Below are 7,243 nucleotides of genomic sequence, written 5' to 3' on the forward strand. Positions count from 1 at the left end.
TTTCTCTTTCTCTCTCCCTTCCAGAGCAGGCCGTCTTTTCTCCTTCTGCCTTTGGGCATCTGACTCCAGGTTATTCAGCTTTTGCACTCTGGGACTTGTACCAGTGGCCTCTGGGGTGTTCTCAGCCCTTCAGTCTCAGACTGGGAGCTGCACTGTCAGCTTTCCCTGTTTTGAGGCTTAGGGCTTGGACTGAGACACACTACCGGTTTTTCTCATTCCCCAGCTTGCAAGCCCTATTGTGGGACTTTGCCTTAGTAATTGTGTGAGCCAATTCTCCCTAATAAACTCATATATATATACACACACATGTATACAATTACTCAAGGTTCTCCAGAGGGACAGAACCAATAGGATACATGTATATATGTGTGTATATATACACAAATGTATACAATCCTATATATATATATATGTATCCTATTGGTTCTGTCCCCCTGGAGAACCCTAAGTAATTGACCATCTTCTTTCTGAACAAAAATTAATGCTGGTTTGAATGGCAGTTTCTTCCAGATTCTACTCATATGGTTCTTAATGACAATGATAGGGTCCAGAATAAAAAAGTAGTTAAAGAAATGTAAAAGAGCTTCATGCAATTGGAGGCGGTGTCAAGTTTCTTGGCCCGAAAACATTTTACCCTTGGGTGCTAAGAAATCTTGCAAATGTGTTGCTTAGTTCTACCAATGATCTTTGTGGGACTGTAGTGAGCAAAACTGGTGCCATAGCACTGGACCCAGGCAAACGTCCTAAGTGCAAGAACTAGAAGGTGAATCCTGGAGATTACAGAATAGCAAATGACCTAGATTCTGGGTCATATTTACAAATAAATTGTTTAAAGAGAATTTATGAGCACCTACACAAGGAAGTAGTGATTACCAGTGTAACTAAAATGCAGGTTAGTTGCTCACTGCATGTGGAGTCCAGCTAACAAGAGCAAGGTCTGATACAAAAAAAAGCGAATTGATTCCAAAGTTAGGTTGGGGAAGGGGTACAAAGGGTCCTACCTTAAAATGTGCTGCTTCACTTTGGGAGCAGAAAGCAGGGATTTTTATAGGGTAAGGGAGAAAATGAGCAAAGGCAGGGGTGCCCCTCCTAGCTTGGTGTTGAGCTGGCGCCTTCCTGGGCAGAAGTAAGTTGAAAAAGTGGCCAAGCGGGTGTGCTTTCGATTTGCCCTCCTGGTGGATGGAAGCCCTGAGGCAACCCTGGGAAGATGGAAGTTCTGAGGCAACCTCTGGAAGGGAAAGTTCCTTGGTGGGTGTGCTTTGGTCTGCAAATCGACCGTCAGCTCTCCAGGAGAGATCTGTCTTGGAGCACACAGTTAGAAAAACTTGCCCTGTAGGGAATGTCGGGTGAGGGGGAGGAGAATGGTTGTATTTGCATTTCTGAAAGGCTAAGGGAGCCAGGGAAATGAGAAAAGAAGAGAGCGAGAAGGAAAAAAACAAACCACCTCTAGAAAAACAGGGGTGCTGGGTTATACTAGGAGCTAGTATAGATTCACCCATACTGTTAAAGGCAAAGTAACCACTTTTCCTTTTTGAGAGGACTGTTCAACTCGGCAGACTCTGAGGTAGTGTGTATGTTTCAAGGAAGAGAACAAGGCTTTCACTCCATTTCTGACTTTTTAAATTAGAGGTTGTACATCCATGGCTTGTGGTTTCTTGTGTTTTATTTGGCTCTGCCCAGCATTTATGACACTTTTAATTCAGTTGCCAACATTTAAAAACAGGGAGTGGGGCAAATCCTATTCTTGTGCCCAGTTATCCCTTACCCTTCCTTTGTTGCCTATGGGAGAGGTGCAGGTCCTCTCCCTACTCCCTCAGGCCTGGACAGGGGGCTTGCTTTGGCTAACAGGATGTAAGCAGAAGTGATCTGTGCCGCCTGGTGAGCAGTGGCTTGAAGAAGCACCACATGGGTCTGCGGGCCCTCTTCTCCCTCGGTCGCAAAACAATGTGTTCAGGATGAGTCTGGTTTACAGCTGGATCCTGGAACAAGAAGACATGCAGAGCAGAGCCACAGCTGCTGACAACATGAGCAGAAATGAACTTTTTTTTTTTCAATCCTATTGTAAATGGAGTTTTTTTGTTTTTGTTTTTGTTTTTTTTCCTGAGCACAGGGGACTTTATTGATGATATATGACAAGGTGGGGCTCCCTAGGTTCCTCCCTCTTCAGGGGATCTGCGTGGAAACTGTGAGGCGGGAAGATTCTCAGTGTAGTGGGGTACTGAGTGTGGCAGAAACTCCCCAGCAGTGAGGGCCTCTCTTTTCCTCTCATGCTGTCACTGGGGCTGGTGGTCTGGGGGTCTTACTCCTTGGAGGCCATGTGGGCCATGAGGTCCACTACCCTGTTGCTGTAGCCAAATTCATTGTTATACCCGGAAATAAGCTTGACAAAGTGGTCATTGAGGGCAATGCCAGCCCCAGCATCAAAGGTGGAGGAGTGGGTGTCGCAGTTGAAGTCGGAGGAGACAAGCCTGGTGCTTAGCGTAGCCCAGGATGCCCTTGAGGGGGCCCTCGGATGCTACTTCACCACCTTCTTGATGTCATCATATGTGGCAGGTTTTTCCAGGCAGCAGGTCAGGTTCATGACCAACACGTTGTCACTGGGGACTCAGAAGGCCATGCCAGTGAGCTTCCCATTCAGCTCAGGGATGACCTTGCCCACAGACTTGGCAGTAGAGGCAGGGATGATGTTCTGGAGAGCCCTGTGGCTGTCACAACAGAGTTTCCCGGAGGAGTCATCCACAGTTTTCTGGGTGGCAGTGATGGTGTGGACTGTGGTCATGAGTCCCTCCACGGTACCAAAGTTGTCATGGATGACCTTGGCCTGGTGTGCTAAGCAGTTGATGGCACAGGGTGCGTTGCTGACTATCTTGGGGCTGTTGTCCTACTTCTCATGGTTCAAGCCCATCATGAACATGGGGGCATCAGCAGAGAGGACAGAGATGATGACCCCTTTGGCTCCCCACTGCAAATGAGCCCCAGCCTTCTCCATGATGATGAAGACGCCAGTGGACTTCACAACATACTCATCACCCCATTTGATTTTCGTGGAATCTAGCTCCTGGATGAGGATAATGGGATTTCTATTGATGACAAGCTTCCTGTTCTCAGCTTTGACGGTGCCATGGAATTCGCCATGGGTGGAATCATACTGGAACATGTAGACCATGTAGTTGAGGTCAATGAAGCGGTCTTTGATGGCAACAATATCCACTTTACCAGAGTTAAAAGCAGCCCTGGTGACCAGGCACCCAATACAGCCAAACCCATTTGAGTCCAGGCTTCAGCTTCACCATGATGTCTCAGGGATGCAGCTGGCGCTGCACGAGAAGATGCAGCTGTCTGTTGAATGGGAGGAGCAGAGAGCTGGGATTTTCTTAATTGCTTTTTCATCCCCTGCCCGAGACAGAGTCTTGCTCTGCCGCCCAGGCTGGAGTTCAGTGGTGTAACCCCCACCTCCCCGGTTCAAGCAATTCTCTTGCCTCAGCCTCCTGAGTAGCTGGGATTACAAGCATGTACCGCTACAATGCCAGGCTAATTTTTGTATTTTTAGTAGAGATAGGGTTTCACTATGTTGCCCAGGCTGGTCTCAAACTCTTGACCTTGTAATCTGCCCACCTTGACCTCCCAAAATGCTGGGATTACAGGTGTTAGCCACCGCTCCCGGCCCTCTTAATTGTTTTTTTAGAAAATTTGTTGTTAGTGTATAGAAACACTACTGATTTTTGATGTTGATTTTGTATCTTGAAACTGAAAAATTTGTTTATCAGTTCTAACAATTTTTGGCAGAGTCTTTAGGATTTTCTCTGTGTAAGACCAGATTGCCAGCCAATAGAGGCAATTTCACATCTTCCTTTCCTATTTGGATGCCTTTTGTATCTTTTCCTTTCCTAACTGCTCTGGCTAGAACTTCTAGCACTATGTTGAACACAAGTGTCAGGAGTGACGTCCTTGCCTTTTTCCTGAGCTTAGAAGAAAAACTCTCAGCTTTTCACCATTGAGTGTGGTGTTAGCTATAGCCTTGTCATATGTGGCCTTTATTGTGTTGAGGTACATTTCTTCGGTTGAGAGTTTTAATCATGAAAAGATGTTGGGTTTTATCAAATTTTTTTTTTCTGTATCGAGATGATGGTTTTTGCCCTTCATTCTGTTAATATGGTGTATCACATTTATTGATTTGTGTATGTTGAACCATCTTTGCACCCCAGGGGTAAATCTCATTTGATCATGGTGATCATGATCCTTTTATGTGCTGTTGAATCCAATTTGCTAGTATTTTGTTGACAATTTTTACATCTATGTTCATCAGGGATATTGGCCTGTAATTTTATTTTCTTGTAGTGTCCTTGTCTGGCTTTAATACCAGGGTAAAGGCAGGCTTGAAAAATGAATTTGAAAGTATTTCCTCTGCTTCAATTTTTTGGAAGAGTTTGAGAAGAATTGATATTTTTCTTCTTTAAATATTAGGTAGAATTCAACTATAAAGCCATCTATTCCTAGGCTGTTCTTTGATGGGGAGCTTTTTATTACTGATTCAATCCCCTTACTAATTATTGATCTATTCAGATTTTCTATTTCTTCATGATTCAGTTTGGTAGGTTGTATGTGTCTAGAAATGTATCCATTTCAGCTAGATTGGATTTCAAAAAAATCCAATTTTTTGGCAGATAATTGTTCATAGTCATTTCTTATGAACCCCTGTATTTCTGTAGCACCAGAAATACAAACTAAATAGTTTCTACACAGCAAAGGAACCAACTAACAGAATAAAGAGGCAACCCATAAACAGGGAGAAAATATTTGCAAACAATTCATCTGTTAAGGAGTTAATATCAAAAACACATAAGGAACTCAAACAACTCAACGACAAGAAAACAATCCAATATTTTAAGTGGGAAAAGGACCTGAGTAGACATTTCTCAACAGAAGACGTACAAATGGCCAACAGCAGGGAAATGCAAATTAAAACCTCAATGAGATATCACTTCACACCTGTTTCTAACAGGCTATTATAAGAGAGACAAAAAAGAAATGTTGGTGAGGATGTGGAAAAAAAAGGAACCCTTGTACACTGACTGTGGAAATGTAAATTAGTACAGCCATTATGGAAAACAATATGGAGCTTTCTCAAAAAACAGAAATTAGAATGACCAGTTGACCCAGTAATCCAACTTCTGGGTATACATCCAAAGAAATTGAAATCAGTCTGTTGAAGATATATCTGCACTCTCCTTCTCACTTCAGTATCTTTCACAATAACCAAGACATGGAATCAATCTAAGTGTCTATCAACCAGTGAATGGATAAAGAATATGTAGTATGTACACACAATATACACAATAGAATACTATTCAGCCTTTGAAAAGAAGGAAATTCTGTCATTTGTGACAACATGGGTGAACCTGGATAATATAATGCTAAATGAAATGAAACAGGCACAGAAAAGCACATACAGCATGTCTCACTTATATGTGGAATCTAAAAAAGTTGAATTTCTAGAAGTAGAGAGTCAAACGGTGGCTACAAAAGGCTGAGGAGTGCAGTGGGGTGGGGAACAAGTAGTGTTGATCAAAGGGTACAAAGTTTCAATTATACAAGAGAAAGATATTTTAAGACGGTCTCAGCATGGCACAGCGTGGTGACCATAGTTAGTAATAATATATTATAGACTTCAAAATTGCTGAAAGAGTAGACTTTAAATGTTCTCGTTATGAAAGATGATAAGTATGTGAGGTGGCAGATATGTTAATTAGCTTAATATAGTCATTCCACAATATATACATATATCAAAGCATCACATTGAACCCCAGACCTTCTAAGCTTCTAACTGAAATCTCCATGCCACTCATGTATAACAAGAGGCACAGGGAACCTATAAAAGCCACTTATGGGCACCTGTTTCAGACATTTGTTCAAATATTTGACATGATTTGCAAAGCTCTGTTTGACTTGGCCTCTGTTCTCAACCTCACTCATACACCCACCTCCTTGTATTTCTCATTCCAGCCACCCTGAACATCTGTAAACTCCTTGAATGCAGAATGTTCTCTCACAGCACAGGAGCTTTGCACAAACCATATGAGAAACAAGGGCTATCTTGAATCTTGACCTCTCCCAGTTTTTATGACTCATTGTTGGAAGCCAGACCCCTAGAGTTCACCCACTGCTCAGCTCCAAGTATTTTTTACATACCCTGAGAGACCCCACTCCATCCTTTCTCTCATTCCTGGAATTCTCAACAAGTGCCACATGGGTAGGTGAGCTCAGGGAAAATTATCAAGAGTTCTGCTGTTGTGTAGACACTGCCACATGAAAGCTACCAAGCATCTGGGAGCAAACCAAGAGTCTCGGAAGATCTCCTGTTGACATTTGGGTAGCTACAGATACCCGTTCCTGACATCTCCTCTGTCTTCCTTGGCCTCTCCTGGGAAGGATGTACCCCAATCAGCTGAAATGCAGCTGATTCTCCTGGAGAATGCTAACCCCAATCAGCTGAAATGCAGCTGCTTTGTCTATATACCCTGAATGTCCCCTCTCTGGCCACCCCTCTGATGCTAAGGCCCTAGACACTTCATTTAAAACATGATCAACCTGGTACCTGGGCCTCCCAAATATCCTCCCTTTTGGTTGGACCTCAAGGTCCTTGGCCTATGCCTCAGCACTGGCTTGTGGTAATAGTTCATCGGGGCTCCACCATCCCTATAAGAACCCCTCTGGATGGTGAAAAAAGGCAGAACATGAAGCCCAATCAAGGTTTCAAGATGTCATTGCATGAAACCTTTGCCTTCTCCTGGAGTCCAAGGTTTTAGGAAACTAGATCTAGATGGCACCCACCCCCTCAACTTGGCACAGGGAGAAAGAAAGTGAAAATAGCTTCCCAGGCTCCCATGGCTAGAGCTAGGGCACATGGTTTGCATTGTCTCACAACAATTTGGTGCTGGGTTCCTGGACCATCCCTAGGACATCTGGATATATTTGCCTCACCTGGCCTCTAATCTCACATCCATGCCAATCTTTTTTACAGGCTGCTGCCAGAAAGAGCCTCATAAAATGCACATCTGATTGTGCCATCGGCCTGCTTGAACCTCTCTTGCTTGGTTCCCATTGCTTTCAGCATACAGTTCAAACTTCCTAGTATAACAAACAAGTCTGTTCATGATCTGGGCCCCACAGGCCTGTCTGCCGTCCCCTCCCTTCCCCGCCACCTTCCTCTAGGTTCATGCTCTATCATACTGCTCAGGGCTCC

The 7,243-nt window shown here is 43.8% G+C and overlaps 1 pseudogene; it reads right to left on the bottom strand.

The window, feature by feature from the left end:
- Positions 1-2,038: 2,038 nt before the first annotated feature.
- LOC116274676 lies at positions 2,039-7,004 on the bottom strand (annotated as a pseudogene).
- Positions 7,005-7,243: the final 239 nt, after the last annotated feature.

The sequence above is a fragment of the Papio anubis genome, chromosome 1, assembly GCF_008728515.1.
Source record: "Papio anubis isolate 15944 chromosome 1, Panubis1.0, whole genome shotgun sequence".
Lineage (NCBI taxonomy): Eukaryota > Metazoa > Chordata > Mammalia > Primates > Cercopithecidae > Papio > Papio anubis.